This window comes from Leptonychotes weddellii, chromosome 15 (assembly GCF_054177405.1).
Source record: "Leptonychotes weddellii isolate Sample4059 chromosome 15, ASM5417740v2, whole genome shotgun sequence".
In the NCBI taxonomy this organism is placed as follows: domain Eukaryota; kingdom Metazoa; phylum Chordata; class Mammalia; order Carnivora; family Phocidae; genus Leptonychotes; species Leptonychotes weddellii.
This window is the reverse complement of record NC_138383.1, coordinates 22,194,480-22,213,297: the sequence shown is the minus strand read 5'-3', so window position 1 is coordinate 22,213,297 and position 18,818 is coordinate 22,194,480. Positions and strand designations below refer to the sequence as shown.

At 37.5% G+C, this 18,818-nt stretch overlaps 1 protein-coding gene across 4 annotated transcripts in view; it reads left to right on the top strand.

Moving 5' to 3' along the window:
• The window catches only part of SPOP (speckle type BTB/POZ protein), a 64,197-nt gene that overhangs the window by 20,347 nt on the left and 25,032 nt on the right, over positions 1-18,818 (top strand). For 2 of the 4 annotated variants that reach the window (XM_006746678.3, XM_081805161.1), the window contains one exon: positions 10,093-10,143. The exons of 1 other annotated variant lie outside the window; for it this stretch is intronic. The gene's annotated coding sequence lies outside the window, so the exon portion shown is untranslated. Of the gene's footprint in view, positions 1-8,971; positions 9,086-10,092; positions 10,144-18,818 lie in introns of all 4 variants that reach the window. One more of the 4 variants, XM_081805160.1, reaches the window with a different exon arrangement.

Genomic DNA, 18,818 nt, shown 5'->3' with positions numbered 1-18,818 from the left:
AAGTCAGATTTAGGAAAGCATCTGCAAAACCTGCACTAGAATTCGGGTCCCAAGGACAGCAGAAGCTTATGAATATATTGACTTGTTCTGTTGTTACTTTATTTATCTAACTGATGTCCATTTCTCATTGTGAAGAATTGATTTTGGAAGACCCAATAAAATGTTGACCTTTGTAATGTAAGATAGTTCTTAAGGTAACTACCTCTGGCAGTAAAGATAAAGTGATAGTGGTAACTTTTGGCCACATTTTGTAACTTTGGAGGCCCAATCCCTTAAAAGTGAATTCATTTATGAGTTCTGTAAGTTTTAATATTTGAATGAATTTGTGTTTAGAGTCCAAAGCTTCCCTGTTTGATTTGAATACCTCGCTGACTCTTCTAGATTTTTTTAAATTGATTTTACTGAGTTTTCATTCCATCTGGTATCCAGGGGTTGAATAGATGGAGAAATAATTTTTGTGACTTCAAAAGGGCTTGCTATTTAAGGGTGAAGTGTACTGTGAAAGATGGTAGGGAAATTGTTTAAAGGAAGAAAACATATATTGAGGAGAAGCTCTCAGTTGCTGAAAATATGAGCAGTTCTTCTTTTAACTATGAGTTGAGTCTTTTTTCCTGGCTCTTCAAGGTCAGAAACAATTTTCTCTTTATTCAAACCAAGTAGGGGTGCCTGGGTGGCTCAGTCAGTTAAATGTCCGACTCTTGATTTCAGCTTTCAGCTCAGGTCATGATCTCAGGGTCATGAGATCGAGCCCTGTGTGTGGGCTCTGCGCTCAGTGGGGAGTCTTTTGGAGATTCTCTCTTCCCCTCTCCCTCTCCTTCTGCTTCCCCTACCTCTCCCCCCCACCCCACCTTGCACTTGTACTGTCTCTCTTTCTCAAATAAATAAATCTTAAAAAAAAAAACAAAACAGGCAAAGAAATTGGTAGTGTTAAAGCTGGTAGTTCAACATGGAACTGGAGATAGTCAATGAATATTTTTTATGGTTGATTGACTCTAGGGCTCCAGCAAATAGAAACATATTTAGTAATGTTATCATTAGTTGTTGCGGGGGTGCGCCTGGGTGGCTCAGTCAGTTAAGTGTCTGCCTTCTGCTCAGGTCATGATCTCAGGGTCCTGGGATCGAGCCCCACGTCAGGCTCAAGTCTGCTGCTCCCTCTCCCTCTGCTCGTCTGCCCTGCTTATGCGCTCACGTGCGCACTCTTTCTCTCTCAAATAAATAAATAAAATCTTAAAAAAAAATTAGTTGTTGGATTTAGGATAAATATCTGTCTTTGCTTGTATAGGTGGGGAGAAGTTACTCTTCCAAAATTTAAATAATCAATAGGCCTCTCAAAATGGGCACTTTATTTGAAAATAATTTGATTAGGCTGATAAGGTGAATCTTTGCTTCAAAGGAGAGGGTTTTCAGGAAATAAAGGAGCCTTTTAAAAACATCTTGAGGGGGCGCCTGGGTGGCTCAGTCAGTTAAGGGTCTGCCATCAGCTCAGGTCCTAGTCCTGGGTCCTGGGATCAAGCCCTGCGTCAGGCCCCCTGCTCAGCGGGAAGTCTGCTTCTCTCTCTCCCACTCCTCCACTCTTGCGCGAGCACATGCATGCGCTCTCTTTCTCTCTCTCTCGTGAGCGTGCTCTCTCTTCTCTCAAATAAATATATAAAATCTTTTAAAAACATAACATCTTGAGGATCAGAGTCAAATCATGTCTGTGCAGTTTTAATCAGTAAAGTTTTGGTTGAATTTGAAAGGGAAAAGAGGTTCATATAGGGCCAAGAACAGATAGAGTGGCAAATTTATCTTTGTAATCCCACATCCTTAGGGAGGAATCCAGTCTGTATAGCCACGTTAGTTCTGTTGTGAATGTGGACTGAGCAATGGAATTGGATAGTCTGGCAGTTGACTGAATTTGAACAGTCACATTAGGTAAGACTGGAAAGCTGGATTGGAGGATGCCAATGTTAGTGTTTCCTGGTTTGTTGCCAGTATCCTTTCTAGTAATGGAGATCAGTTAGAAACCTGTTAACACCAGTTCAGGTGAGAGAAAACTGCATAGAAATGGATAAATGTGGAATGTGCTAGGAAGCAAGAGTGCTGACAGGACTTGCTGATAGATGGGAACCCTAGGAAAAGAGGGGTTTTTTTGGCTTAAGCAGTTGGGTGGAACATGGTGCTGTTTAGTATTTTAGTCGTGGTATACATCTCAAATAAATATTAATGATAGAAATTGGGCTTTTTAATTCTGTGAGCTTATGGCAATGGAGAGAGAGATCTCGGGGGAAAGACGCTAGTTTCTTGGAAACTCAGGGTAGAAAATTACTCTGGCATGTTAGAATGCATTTTATTTAAAAAAATTAATGATGATTACGTGCTAATGTATGGAAAGCCTTTCTTAAAGTATTAGAACATATGATTTGTTCCCAGGGTCCAGCCTTGAAAGTAGGCATGAGCCTGTCAATGATTAGCCCAGGTCTGTCTCCCTTAATAGTGGTGCTCAGAATTCATTAGGAACAAAAGCATACTTTTCAACAGAGTTGCCACTTGAAAATGAAATGGGAATTGAAAGCTAGAGTATATAAATATACCTTCTATCAGATATTTTTCCATTTCCTACATATTGAATAAAAGACCATACCTGATCTAAGAATCAGTCATAGGAATGACGAAGTTTTGGGTTAGGACAACTCAAAAGAGTTGAGTTCTGAATTCAGATCCCTTCATAGCCATGTGATCATGACTTCTGAGGTTCTCTTTCCTTATTTGTAAAATACTTGCTCCGCATGCCTCACAGAGCTGTTAAAAATCCCAAATAAGATCATGAGTGTCAGAGTACTTTGGAGACTGAGGCAGTGACTGATATTTGTGAGGAAATGGTTATATAGCTTAAAGCATTTAACACAGGATGACCTCAGAAGTACTTTTAACGAAGACCAGGAGGATGGGGGAGTAGTACGTGGATCGTACGTCTGTTGTGAATCTTGAGGCTGCGGTTTCCACTAGGTTGTCATACCTAACTGTACGGACCTATTCTCAGTGGTCTTATAATTCTTAACCAAAGGGTCTTGTGAAACAGACGGCCCCAGATACATTTCAATGATATAAAGATGATAAAATGTGAAAGGAAGTTTGGTTTTGCTGTCTTATTTGGTAGTTGGAACTGTATTCCTGGTCTTCATGCCAAAATGAAAGACAGCAAAATATGGTTAGTATTTTTTACTTTAAGTTTTCTCCTCTTTAGTTGACCTTTGGGCTATGGCATGGGATTTTGTTTGGTTTGGGAGTATCTTTTCCTTAAGAAGCAAAAAGTATAAATATGCCAGAGGCTTACGAGCAGTTGAAAGCAACTGTTGGTCAGCAAGAGAATGGAAGGGGGGAGAAAAGGTTGGGGATGGCAAAAAGCAAAGGAAGAGAGAGGAAAAAACGTAATTGAAAGAGGAGAAAAAGCTTAAATCATTTCAAAAAGTCTCAAGTTTTCTTTAAAAATAAATCTGTCTTTGAGTTCAGGCACTGAAAATTGAGGTGATTAAAGGAGGGATTAGTCCTATGAGGGCAATGAATAAAATTAGGGAAGGATGGAGGACAGGTCTTCATGAGGTTAGAAGGTAGGATGGTGGAGAGGAAAGAGAAGGTCCTCTGTGGAAACCTGGTTCCTTTATAAGGATTTACAACCTGAAGATAGGCTGGATTACTGTATTAGTTGTATGTAAAATGTGCTTTCTTGGGGGTGCCTGGGTGGCTCAGTCAATTAGGCGTCTGACTAACTGAGTCTGATTTTGGCTCAGGTCATGATCTCAAGGTCATGAGATTGAGCCCCATGTGGGGCTCCACGCCCAGCACTTTCTCCCTTCTCCCTCTCCCTCTGTTCCTCTCCCACCTTCCCCACCCCCCCAACACATGCTTTCTCTCCCTCTCTCTCAAAATTAAATAAATAAAAATAATAAAATGTGCTTTCTTGCTGAGGTATATGAAGTCAGCCTCCTCCTCCCTCTGCTTAAATAAGCCCAGTGCTATGTAATTCCAGTCAACTGGGAAAAGTATTTTACCAACAAGAGCTAGTTTTTTCTTTATTAAGAAGATCTGGTCTGAATTCATTGACTTTTTTTGGTTTGATTCAGACTACATTATTGTCTATTTAAAATATTTCCCTGATGTCGATTTAAAAAAATCTTTTCTAATTTACTTTTCCTTCTGAATTCATTGTTTTTGAAACATTTTTTAAAAAGGCAAACAAAATGGAGAGATTATGACAAACCTCTCTAGCTGAAATCCCTCTTTATTTACTTTCTCTGTTCTTTTTCCCACCCTCACTCCCCAGAGACAACTATTACCCTGAATTTAGTGTGCATCCTTGCAGTGCAGTGTGTGTGTGTGTGTGTGTGAGTGTGAGTGTGAGAGAGCGAGAGAGAGAGAATGTGTGTGAATATATAAATTCTATGACAGTCATTTGTTTTTTTGCTTATTGTTTTTCAAGATCTATCCATCTGGATTCATATAAATCTAGGTCCCTCGTTTTAGCTGTTTAATTTTTATTTCACTATGAATATTTCAGTTTTTCCAAACCCTTTGATGGATCTTTAAGTTGTTTCCATTTAGGGCGCCTGGGTGACTCAGTTGGTTAAGCGACTGCCTTCGGCTCAGGTCATGATCCTGGAGACCCGGGATCGAGTCCCGCATCGGGCTCCCTGCTCGGCAGGGAGTCTGCTTCTCCCTCTGCCCCTCCCCCTCTCATGTGCTCTCTCTCTCTCTCATTCTCTCTCTCTGAAATAAATAAATAAAATCTTTTTAAAAAAAAAAAGTTGTTTCCATTTATTTGCTGTTACAGAACTCCAGTGAACAACAGCCTCATGTGGATCCCTATGCTTTCCTTGTCCTCCTCCTCCTCCTTGTTGTTGTGATAGTTGTTCTTGCTGCTTCCCTGGTTTGATTTTTTTTTTTTTTCCTCAGTATCTTACCTGAATTCTCCCACTTGGGCCACCACTTAGGTATTCATATCATCACTTGGGGGAGGGGGAGGGATGAGGAGACCCTTTCATAACTGAGAATGCCAACTTTTAGTAGGGTCAGAGGTTCTAAAATTTTCTTTTCCTATGGATTCTTTTTGGAATCCGCTAAATTTGGCAACTTTTGCATTCCAGTATTTTGTATTTTTATTGTCTCATATCCAGTAGCTATTTTTCATAAATGTTAATAATGACTCCTCACCTCTTTCTTTAAACCCTTCCTCTTTTACTACTTTTTAACTCCTAGAATACGTCCCACCAAGCGTAGGACTGTTCACTGATCTCCAGTCCAGTTCAGGGAATTCTTGTGTTACCTTCTAAATTCAGCATGATGCAGACATAGCTGATATTCATGAAAGAGTTTCTTGGAGCATTCTTAGCCAAATTAAGCATTAAAAAATATAAGCCTTCACCTTATATTAGAATTATTACCGATAAAGTTTGTTCAGGGACCATATGTTTCAATGATCAGAGTTTTCGTTTATAATTTTTTTGTCTGGAGTCTTTAATCCACTATACTTTCTTAATTATTGCAAGGTTGAGTATATTTTTAATTTTTATGCTCCGTGTCTTTTCCCCTTTAAATGTGGATGCTATTCAGAGCTTTGAGCGCTTGGAATGCTGAAGTGTTACACATGAAAACTGTTACTCTTCTCTAATAATACACTCTGCCTGCTGCAAGTGTTTGAGTAGGACTTCCTTTCTTAACAACTAATTTGGGCCGCCACGTCATGTATGAATATATAGTCATGATATTTTCACCTCATGAATATGTGAACTATCTTTAAGAATTTGATAAGAATTTATGTGTGAAGTATTTTTTTTAACAATTGATCAGACCTTAATGTTGAAGCCTTAGTAATACTAAGTGTAACCATGCAATATCAGATGCCTGTGTATTTTCTCGCAGATTTATTCATGTGTTAGGATATGGTTCAGGTCACAAGTATTGTGGTTGGAAAGTAACCTTTGGATCTAAGTTTACTCCAGTTTTAACTTGAGCGAAGCATTCCATCAAAAGTATAAGCTCTGTCTGTATGCTCAGATATATGTCATGTCACCTGATAGGCAGTTTTGTTTAGAGAATTATTTCCCGTTTGCCACTGTAATCACTAAGCTTGAATGGAGTTCTTTACCTGCTCTTTATCACATCAATCCCACAATTTATACTGGGGAGAGATGTTCCTATTTTAAATCTTTCTTTAGAATAGGATAATATGATACACTAACAGTATGGAGTTTTTTTTTCCCTTTCACTCTGGAAACTACTATAACAATTTTGGTACCTAACTCAAAAATAATTTTTTTTCTCTAACCGTAGTTACCTTGTTGGGATATTTCATCGGGATACATAACAGAAGCCTTCCATTTTTGTGGGAGTAAAAATATGAAGAACTTTCTTCTTGAAATTATATTTTGTTTACATAATTCTTTTTTTTTTTTTTTTTAAAGATTTTATTTATTTATTTGACAGAGAGAGCGAGAGAGCACAAGCAGGGGGATCAGTAGAAGGAGAGGGAGAAGCAGGCTCCCCGCCGAGCAGGGAGCCCAATGCGGGACTCAATCCCAGGACCCTGAGATCATGACCTGAACCGAAGGCAGACGCTTAACCATCTGAGCCACCCAGGCGCCCCTACATAATTCTTTTTAAAAACACCTTTTTCCCCCTTCTATTAAAATAAAACCTCATTAAAAAAAAAAACCCTAAACTTAAAAAGCCTAACTAAAGGCCGCCGTCAGTCTTCATGCAATGTCTTGTCAGGAAGCTCCCGTAGCGGGCACACCAGTATACAGCCGCACCAGTGGGCTAGAGCAGTTCTTGTCTCTCAGTGGCTTCCCAGCATTGTTACTACTAGAACAGGGACTGCACGTTTGTAGGGGGAAAATGCAGCTTTGTATCAACTCTTCATAGGTCTTACCTTACCCGTGACTCATTAATACTAATAAACCTGAAGCTTGTTAGTAAAACAAACTTTGTTAATAAATTTGACATAGAGGGGAAACTTTTTTTTTTAAATATATGGATTTACTGTCTAATCTTTCAAGAACAGAAATCCAAAAGAAAAAGATTAATTCAGCCATTTATTAAATAAACGTTTATTTCTGGCCTCCCTTGTGCCATACACAGTCTGGGAACAAACAGACAGGAGTCTGCCTTTCATACATTCCAGGTATTTTAAGGTAGATGATTTTATGTGCTAGAGAAAAAAATGAAGTAATGAAGGAGGAATAGGAGTGTGGCCTTGGGGAAGGGGATGACATTTTAAGGGTGTCAGGGAAGGCCTCACAGAAGATGGTGACTATTACAGAAAGACCCAACAATGGTGAGGGAGCGTGCCAGGAGAATATCTAGGGGAAGAGTTACCCAGGTAGAGAAAAAGGCAAGTACAAAGCCCTGAGGCAGGAATGGGTCTGTTCTGTCTCAGGAACAACAGCAAAGAAGGGCAGTTTGACTGGAACATAGTGAGGTCAGGAAAACATAATTGGAGGTGAGGCCAGAGAGGTAATGAGGTCCGATTGTGCAGTCCTTTTTCAGCCATTACAAGGATTTTGGCTTTTACTCCAAGTGAGATGGGAAGTCATTGGAGGTTCCATGAGAGGCCATGATTAAGCTAAAAAGGTAATACCAAAAAATACTGTATCTTGGCTTTGCCTTCAGAAACTTTGGATTCTTTCTTTTTTTTTTTTTTTAAGATTTTATGTATTTGACAGAGATAGCGAGAGAGGGAACACAAGCAGGGGAAGTGGGAGAGGGAGAAGCAGGCCTCCTGCGGAGCAGGGAGCCCAATGTGGGGCTCCATCCCAAGACCCTGGGATCATGACCTGAGCCAAAGGCAGACGCTTAACGACTGAGCCACCCAGGCGCCCCTGGATTATTTCTTATAATAATTTTTTTATTTAACTAATGACTGGTTTTAACTAATGGCTCCTGGTGAGTAGCCAGATTTAAACATTTGTGTCAGTACTATAAATTTCCCTGAAATACAGACCTTAGGTATTTCATTTAAATTCAAAGAAAGAAAGTATGATAGGAAAGTCTGTCTATAGGTGTTCATTCCTAGGTGACCCTTCTTTATTACTGATTTCTCCTTATGAATTGTCTTGGGAAAAAAAAAACACGGGTGTATTCTGTGCAAGACATTGTATTCACCCTTAGATGTAGGAGGATATATATATGTGTGTGTGTATGTATGTACCTTTGTAGCTACTCTGTTTTAACATATGTCTCGAACATTTTTATTATGAAATATAAAACATAGAAAAATACATAAAACATAACTATAGTTTAAAGATGAATTATAAAAAGAAAGTACCTATATAACCACCAGTTAGACCTAGAAATATCTCATTGCCGGCACCTAGAAGCTTGCTCTATTGTGTATGCCTTTTAGATCATAACCCATACTCTTGTGGAGAGTCTGACATTTGTGATAATCATTTTCTCTATGATTTTACCACCTAGGAATCCTTACAAACCATTATAATTTAGTTTTGTCTGTTTTTGAACTTCATATAAATAGAATAATATAGTATGTGTTCTTCTTTGTCTTCTTTCAGAACCTAACAATATGTTTGTAACTTTCATCCATGTTGTTATGTAGAACAGTAGTTTAATTTCACTGCCATATAGCTTCCTGTTATATGAATGTACCATAATTTGTGTATCCATTCTACTGTTGATGTTTTTGGCTGCTATGAACATTCTTGTCTATGTGTGTTGATGGATGTGCAGGAATTTCTCTGGGCCATTTTTGGGAGTGGAATTGCTGGATCTTTAGTTTTATTAGATAAAACTGTTTTTCAAAAGTGGTTGTATTAATTTGCCCTCCTACCTACAGTGTGAGAGGTGTCCCTGTTCCTCCCAGTCCTCATCAGTATTGTCAGACTCCTTACATTTTGCTGATCCACTGGGCCTGAAAATGTTCATTGTAGCAAATTAACTGAGAAACCAAAGCCTTACACTTAAAAAATTTGTTTTACAGGGTAAGGGACTAAAGGTAGTGGTTTCTGTTTTAAGAATCACCAGCATTCAGCATTTTCATTTCTTAGAGTTGGTTGGCATCTTCCGCCTGGGACTACTTACAGAGTCTTAAGAGGTATTTGTCTGTCTACCCTCAGAGGGTCAGGAACCTTGTCTGTCTTTTTTTTTTTTAACCTCTGTGTCTGAAAGAATGCCTTGCACAGTTGGTGTTGAGTAAATATTTGTTAAATGAATTCAGCCTGACTCTTGCTACTCTTAACTCTTCTGATCAAGACTGGCCTGTTTTAGCATCAGTAGTTGAGGACAGTTTTTGGTGAGGGCTCCTTCCATTATTGATAGTAACTAGACTGGTTTATGAAAATAAGAGAAGCTTATTTGTAGGTGTACCGGTTAAAATTAGTGGTTAGATTTTCAAGAAAAGATTCTATTTTTAAGGAATCACCCAGTATGTATGCAGTACTTATTTTCCCACAAAAGGGAAGAGAGTGCTAGAATTTTCTGCTTATGTTAGGCTTCTGGAAGCCTGGCAACCACTCTTAGCCCTGTTTCTGTTTTGAGTTACTTTGTAGGCTATGGTCAATAATTAGGGTGGTGGTGGTGTTTTAGTCAAGACATCTCCTCAGTCTTCACCAGGAACCTCATTATGGTAGTTGTTCGTTAAAACCATAGAATACATTGCTTTGCTTAAATGTATCTTGCTTTCATGTAGTTGACCCACAGAGCACTTTTTATAAAGGACATTTGACATAAAAATGAAATAATTCTTTCAACAGTTTGTGAGGTAACTGGCAAATGTGATGATGACCCCCCTCTTGTACATGTTGACACGAAGCAAACCATTTATTTCATTTTTGCTGCATTCATAGGCCAGTTGATTAAAAGAATTAGCTTGGATTTTTCAGACTTCCATATCAAAGTATAATCTTTTTCAGAGATGACTAAAAAATAGCATATCCAGAACTAGTGATAAAATATAAGAATGGTGATTTTGACTAGGAATTCCTAGCAAATGTATTACCTGCTTTTGTAAGGTTTTCCCTTTCAGAATAGCCAAAATAAGTAAAGACTTGTATGAGATTCAGAATCTGGTTAAGTCTGATTCATCATCTCTATTTCCAACAGAGGTTTCCTGTTAGACGAGACAAATTAGAGTCTTCCTACTGACTTAACTTGGTGAGTTTTTACAGAGTTTTCTTTTAAACATAGTTTAAGATCATGAGGAAAAAAGCAGAATGAAATACACAGAAATATTTACCATGACTTTAAAAAATGCATATCTTGCGTGCAATCTATGGTTTCATTTCAGTGCAAATGGTATGTAAAGTTGGAAGTCATAGAAGGTAAACATGTAAGGTTTGTTTTTTTTTTTTAATAATGAGCATTACAAATGATGTTAAAGAAACATTTTTCATATGTGACTTGAAAAGAAGTTTTATTTTAAATATTCTTTCCTGGAGTAAACCATAGCTATTTGTTCAGATCTTCTCTGGTGACTGCAGCATATAATATAAGGCTTTTGCACTAATGGTGGAAGGGAGAAAAGTTGGGATTTACATTTGTAATCAGTGGTTGATAATACATGCTATAGAGGGAGACCTTAGAGTAAGATGATTTTTCTCCCTAGAAAAGATCTTCAGGGAAATGAGAATTACAGTTTATAAAAGGAAATAAAGCAAGCCATGGGCTTCATTTTACTCTGTTCAAGGCATTTGATTCTGAGCAAATTGCCTTTGTGTATGTATGTAGAGCTCATCTCTTTATGGGTAACTTAAAAAAATGTTCCTGCCATTCAGGCCAGCATCTTAAAAATTTTACTTTTTCATGTGAGATTCATGCCTCAAATGTTTATGTATGTTTTTACAGAGTTTTATTGGGTAAAATAGGTATTACAGCATTTTAGTCTTTTAAAATCTGACACAAACTGTTGGGAGCCAGGAAATTCTGTTAAGACAGACTTTCTGTCTAACTTGCCCCTCTTTTGTCTGCCTGTGTGGTTTTACTTTTTCCTTGTGTCATGAATTTTGGAATGAACATTTAAAACTGAGAACTTCCTGCCCGTCCTTTGTTCCATTTAGCTTAGTTAGAACCCTTAACATTAACATAGAAATTGGCTTATTTTTAATAACTTTAGAAGAAGAGGGAATTTATTTTCTGCAGATGGTTTCTAAGTAAGGAGCGTGGACATGGATCCATGTGAACAGTCATCAGATTTTTTCTAGTAAGACCACGGTTAAAGGAGATTAAAGCAAAAATACACTTCACTTTCTCTTTCATAGTTGAAGGGAGACCTTAGAGTCTCTTACAAAGAACAGTGTCTCCAGAGAATACGAAATTCTGTACTGCTAGATAGTAGTAGTTAATGCTGAAGAGAATTGGTTGCCCTTGTAGTATACCAAATTTTTTGGAGTAGATGGGCCTTTTCAGCTTTGAAGTTAATGAACTTAGTCCACATAGTATACCCTAAGACCAGTTTAGATGATCTTCTTTGCTATGTATTCCTTGAGCTCTTTCTGTAGCCAAATTGTGTTAACTAAGAAATATTTTTAAATGGCTTGACTAAAGTATAGATGGCCGAAGAGAACTGCCTGTTGAATTTGGTTTCCAGAAAGGCCAGAGGACCTTGTGGGGATATGCAACCTCTGCCTGTTTGTTTCATGAAATGAGTCTTCTGTTTTTGAACTCCTTGCAGATTGGACACATTTAAATTGTATTAGGGCCAAGCCTTTCATCTGTTTACTATTTGAATTTTATAAGGTTCTTCGTAGTTTGTAGTGAGGGGAGAGGGTGAAAAACTATAACCTCCCAAATCTCGAAACAGCTTTGAGAATATAATTATATAATAAACATATCTTCTTAGCCATAAGGTTTTTTCCCCTCTTCCTCCTCCTCCTCCTTCTTTTTTTAAATTCTGTTCTAGCTCTTGTTTTAGAATGAATTTTCTCAACCTAGAGGAGAAATCTTTGATAACACGTGGGATGTGTTAAAATCTTCATCTTTCCTAAGTTTGCTCTTTGTGGCCCTGGAGATTTTTTGTCCAAGTCATCAGTGGAATCAACACATAATTATAATTTGTGAAAAGAGAGAAGTTGCTGATTATTTGGTTCTGCCTATCTAACTTCATTTCTGAAGGTGTTTTCCTTTGGAACTGAGATCCACTTTGAAGTGAAATAGCCCCTTTATAATCAGATTTGTTTGGATTCCTGTCTTTCCATTTCAGACATCTCCCAAATGATGGATTTTGAAAGTGATGTGTGGAGAAGCTTGATCTGATGAACCTTGCCTTTTTTTAAGCAGTTGGAAGCGTTGTTTTTGTTTTTACTTTTTTTCCTAGCAGGGGTTCAGTAATTAACAACATTAGCACATCACCTGATTGTATTAGCCCAGACCTTGTGAAACCTGTGCTTGGTGCAACCATGATTGCTTGTGCTGCATCCCACATCCAAGTGGAGACGAGATGCATTTAGCTCAGTTCGTCATTTTTACCTAAATTAAAAAGCAAAGGAATTCAAGAAGTCTTTCTTTAAGGTCTGAAGAGATGAGGTCTGAAGAGATGCTATCCTATAAGACCATTGAGTGGCATTTGCTCCTTTCCAGGACAGGCCTTTGCTTTTGGAACAGAGCATGTATTGCATCCTCCCTGGATATATTTTTGGGGTGGTGAACTATGCTAATAAGTCTGTATAACAACCTTTATAGAATTGATAGATTTTAGGGAGAGGGAATGATTCCCCAGCCTTTAACTTAGATGGGCAATAAATTTTTTTGCTCTTTCATTTTTCTGGTAACTGGAAGAGTTTCATCCAAAGTGAGAATTATTCCATATTTTAACCTTTGAGCTGGCTGTGAAGGTCTCCTTGGGGACAGGGACACTTTGCAGTTATTTATAACCTGTAGAGAAGGGCAGTAAAAGCCTGTAAACAGCCAGCACACACTAAGGTTTGGGAGCCAGTGGGAGCTATCTCTTGGTTATTCCACTGCTTTCCATGACTTGAGATTCTTTCACGTACCTTCTTGTTCATCTTCATCTTGGCTTTGGATGAGCCTTACTAGCCAGGCTGTTTCTGTAAATCTCCCATTTTGTAACACTTAGATTGAGGAGAAGAAGGTAAAATAGCCTTTTTATGTTTAAAAGGATATCTAATCCTTAACAATCATTTCAGTGTCTATGCTTGCCTAAGGTATCTGTAAACTGGGGAATCTTAAAGGTACTGACCTGCATACATACTAGTATACTTGTTTCTGAGTTTTCCTTAAATAACATTAGTTGGGAGAATAATTCAACCTCTTAATTAGATAAATATTTGGCTACGGCAGAAAATATGTTCTACAAATTAGCCTGGTATAGAAAAAACTTACTTATGTGTTCAGAGATATGTCTGTCTCTATATATTTATACAGGGACATGTTTACATGTGTATATATTTAATGTTAAATATGTTTTCTCTACATGTCAATTTTAAGGGAATCAAACCTCATGTCAGATGTGAAAATTTAAGGTCAAATCTAAGTAAAGATGCTAAAGATCTGCCTCAGTTTTATCAATATACTGGCATTTTATTATATAGGGTTCAACTTCAAAGAACTCTCAAGGTCTAGCCTGAATTCCTGGCAGCTGTTGTAGTGGTACTTTCTATAACCATGATTGCCCTATTCTAGAAAACTTGCTTATATTACTGTTGTCTTACGGATTTAGGAACTCCCCCATTTAGCTGTACAGGCTTACCTTTTATCCCAAGTTTTCCTGGACTTTTTTTTTTTTTTAATCGAAGGAGAGTATAGTTTGGAATGTATTTTTTTTTAAGATTTTATTTATTTATTTGACAGAGAGAGACACAGCGAGAGAGGGAACACAAGCAGGGGGAGTGGCAGAGGGAGAAGCAGGCTTCCCGCTGAGCAGGGAGCCCGTTGTGGGGCTCGATCCCAGCACCCTGGGATCATGACCTGAGCCGAAGGCAGACGCTTAACCGACTGAGCCACCCAGGTGTCCCTAGTTTTGGAACATATTGAATGAGTTATTTAAAATTGGAGTGAGATGAACTAATGCTTTTCTTTTTGAAAATGTTTTATTGTTTTAAAAGTGTGCCTGGATTCCTATAGCTGTTATTCACTCAGCAACTCCCAAACTTTAACCTTTTAACTAGAGCTCATTAAGGGAGAATATGATCCCCAAAGACAGTAGTCTAGTTATTCAACAACAATTTCACTGAACAAATATTTACTGAGTGCCTGTTATGATACCATTTTAGGTACAGGGGATGCTGTTCTCTGATTGAGCTTAACTTCTGGTGGGGAAGACAATAGACAAGTAAGAAACTTGAAACAAGATCATTTCAGGTAGTGATAATGCAGAAAATAAAATAGGGTAATGTAATGAGAGGGACAGGGTGGAAGTAGGGGGTCAGAGAAGGCCTCTCTGAAGATCTTATACTTGATAGAACATTTAAATGACAAGGAGCCAGCTCTGAAAAGATCTGAGGGGAAAAAAGAGCTTTCCAGGCTCAGGAAAGAGCCTGGTGTGCTCACTAAGTAGAATTAAAGGCCTGAGTGACTAAAGCATAGTGACTGTGAAGGGTAAGTGTTAGATGAGGTCAGGGACATAGACTGAGGTCTTGGCAGTCATGACAGAGGTAGATTTTACTCAGATAACAATGGAAACCACTGGATAATTCCTATCTTGTCTTTCATAAGGGTCTGATTTATAAGCCATCTCCTCACTTAGAAAAATTAATTGTAAAGGCTGCTAATTGCTTTAAAAATTTTTTTTAATTTTTTTTGAAAAGATAATATATTCACATGGTTCAAAATTCAAAAAGTACAAAAGGGAAATACAATGGAAAGTTCCTTCCCACCCATGTACCCTAGTTTCCTTTGTTGGAAGTAACCAGTGTCCCTAGGGTCTTGTATAGGTTTACAGAGAATATTATGTATATGTTAAAATAAATAAATATTTTTGCCTTTTTAAATAAAAAGAACCTCCCCATTTTAAACAGATTTTTGTTATATTGTCTGTTTGTATCATAATTCATTTAATCAAACCGTTGTTGATGGACTTTTAGATTGTTTCCATTCTTTTGTGATTACAAATAATGCCACAGTGAAAAAATCTGTTAATATTTGTCATATTAAATATATCAGTAGGGTAAATTTCTAGAAGTAAAATTGCTGGATCAAAGGGTATGTGCATTTCTTATTCATTCTGATACACATTTCCCTTCATGCAGAGTGTAACAATTTATACTCTAATCAGAAGTGTTCTCCTTACCCTGAGCAAGTGTTATCAAACATTTTGATCTTTGCCAATTCACTTGGTGAATCAGTGTGTGGTTTAATTTGCATTTATCTTATTATGAATGAGAGTTGAACATGTTTTCATATATTTCAGAGCCACTGGTATTTACATTTCTCCAAACCATGGGCTGTTCTTCGCCCATTTTTCCATTAGGCTGTTGACTTTTTCTTCTTGATCTTTAGATTCACTTAATACGAAATCCTTTTGTTAAAGAATTTAAAAAAACAAAAACAAATGTCAGTTATATCTCAATAAAGACAAAAGAGTCATCTTTAACTTGTAAATTTTATAAAGCATGAACCTGATAAGGGATATAAGAGAAACCCCAGTCTTTCCTTTGCTTATTGAGGTCTCTCTTGAGTACCCTTAGTTTCATTTTAAGAAGTGTCTGTAAATTAAAAAAAAAAAGCTATATTTAGTATTTTGTTAGACTAGATTGAATTGTAATAAGTTTACCTATGACAAATTTTCAAAAGTCATTCAAACCTTGCAACAGAGGAAGTCAGTATGACCTGTAATAATCTATCCTTAGGGTAATGAGAAAGAAGTTAGTATCTCACAGGCTGTATATTATTGAAGACACTGTAACAGGAGAAATACAAACATTACTTTGAGGTCACATCAGTTTCTCAAAAATGAATATATCCAAGTCTTCCCATAGTTTTGTGGTTTTTTTTTTTTTTTGGTCAACAATCTTTTTGGCATCTTCTGTTTGAGAAAATGCAACGTCTCTCAGGTTTAAAATAGTTATGACATTGGGATTTTTCCTTACTTGGAAACTGTACAAGGCTTTAAACCAAAAGAAAAAAAAAGTAATAGACTTCTGCAAAGTCCCTAATAAACCATTCTTTTAAGAAGCTATGTTCCCATCCGTCTAGCTTGTGCATGTTTGTGTATTATGTTGAACCACATAAAATTGCCGATGTTTGACTAGTTTTGGCTTATAAAACAGTTTCATGGTTCAGTCTCATATTATCTTCTCAGTCTTATTCCTGTAATTATTTTTTTTTATTCCTGTAATTTTAAGACCGATGGATCTATATGGCTAACTTACAGATATCATGTATGTGATAGGCCTGTGTTGGTTGTTGATGTTCTTTTTTTTTTTAAATTCTCTGGATGACTGGATTAGATTGAAGATAGAGGAATGCTTATAGGGAATAAAAGAAAGATAAAAAAAGAACTGCAGAAGCTGTCTTTGTAACACTTTTCAGAGAGTGTTGTAGCCTAGCTCTGCATATACTGCAGGTTAAACTATTGGGACATTTCCCTCCATTGTATAGGGAATTCATCTGTCCTCAAAGAATCCTGATTACATAAGAGTTTAGTTCAAATTACTGATTCATGTTTTCAAAATGAAGGAAATTATATCCGGTCTCTTTCCCCTTGTAGAAGGAAGATACACTTGGTACTGGATGAGAACCTTAGTTTTACCAGAGCAGATACTTGAGAGTGCCAGGCTAGGAGTTTTTGGCTTTGTGTGTAACTCATCCAAAAGAACAAATTAATGATTCTCATTACATTGCAAATCTAATATACTCAGCACTGTTCAAAGGCTCTTTTAGAGATATGTGAGAGAAACAAGCAGAAAAGTTAATGAACTAGAATGCAACTGGATAAATGTTGCAGTCATCGAAGTATTTTTGCTGAATGCCTTGTTTTAGGCAGGCTCTGCTAGGTGATAAGGGGACACAAAGAAGAAGAGTTGTAAGTTCCTTTTAAAGAGCTTCAAGTCTACTGAAGGCAACAGAAGTGTTCATAGGTGTAAAAGAAGGCAGAAAAGAAGTACACTGTATAAGTTTGGTTGAAAGTATCATGCATGTGCATCATGACAGCATTAAAATATTATCTTTTTTATTTCTGTCTACTCTCTAGAGTTTAATGTTCTAGTTAGAAATCATACTATATTGATTGACTGGAGTCTCTTGGCAAAAATAACTTGCAACTTTATGGACTCCTAATACCTATTAAGACATATTCTGTTAGTGATTGCTATTGGTTGCTAACTTGATAACTACCTTCATTGGAATTTGAGCAGTATTATAGTGGACAGATATTCTAAAGTATATTTTTTGGTGTGATGCAAAAGAGGTATCACCTCATGGGTCAGGATTTAATAGCGTAAACAGGAAAATAAATGGTGGTATATCATAGACATGTTCAGCCTCAGAGTTGTCAGCATACTGGGAAGTTTGCTAAGCTTTGGAAAAGAAATTTCTCACTAGACAACTTGGATGGTCTTGTCCTAACTTGTTTGAAGCCAGGGATACTATATTTTGGTGCTAGTTGTCTCCTACAAAGGTTCTCAAATCATGACCCTCAAATAGACCTCCTCTTTTCTGAAATTGTTTTTCTGCTGAGCACCTGCAGCAGTTGGCATGAAGTGCTAGAGAATGTAACCCTAGGCTACTTTGCTGATGAACACTTTGCCCATGGTGCCTGCTATGAGTGAAATTAATTAGACTTGTGCTATCCTAGTCAATTTCCCTCTCAGCAGGTTGTGTGGTTAAAGCTCCTCAGAGTCTGAGGCTCATCTTCCAGTGCTACTAGCTGCTGGGTTAGACATTTCTTTAAAATTGGAATAAAGGTGATATTATTAGAAAAGAAAAGAAAAACCAAAAAGACTTGGCTACAAAATAAATGAGAAGCAAAAAAAGATAGAAAAAATGGCCAAGACCAAAGTAGTATTTTTTTTTCCTGGTTGTAATAATGGACGATGGTTCAGTAACAACATTTAAGCCATTAAAATAAACTGTTTTGGGGCGCCTGGGTGGCTCAGTCATTAAGCATCTGCCTTCGGCTCAGGTCATGATCCCAGGGTCCTGGGATCCAGCCCCGCATCAGGCTCCCTGCTCAGCGGGAAGCCTGCTTCTCCCTCTCCCACTCCCTCTGCTTGTGTTCCCTCTCTCACTGTGTCTCTCTCTGTCAAATAAATCTTTAAAAATTAAAAAAAAATAAAATAAAATAAACTGTTTTTAGGGCACCTGGGTGGCTCCGTTGGTTAAGCAGCTGCCTTCGGCTCAGGTCATGATTCTGGAGTCCCGGGATCGAGTCCCACATCCGGCTCCCTGCTCAGCAGGGAGTCTACTTCTCCCTCTGACCCTCCCCCCTCTCATGCTCTCTCCCCCCCATTCTCTCTCTCAGATAAATAAAATCTTAAAAAAAAAACTGTTTTTAAACTTGTCTTTTTCTTAGGCTTAGAGAATCCTTAAATTAATTGTTAGATAAATATGAAGTATTTTTTAAAACCTCAAAATAAACCCAAGTTAGTATTTTATGATCCCTGAGTGTAGAGCTGCACTGCACACCTCCAGAGCCAAATTTTATGCTCTTAACTAATGTGTAAAACTCACATCTTCATTGCCAGTCTGCCCAAAAGATAGTTTTAAGTGGGAATTTTGAAATTTCATTCTGGCTCCTACTGGCAGTAATGGTAACTGGGATTTGTAAAACTGCCTAAGGTGCATTTACTCATTACTAGACAAATAGTTCTTGAGAATGTGTTTTCCATCAAATGGAAGCATACCTCCATCGCAGGTGATCAAGTATAGCATTTGGT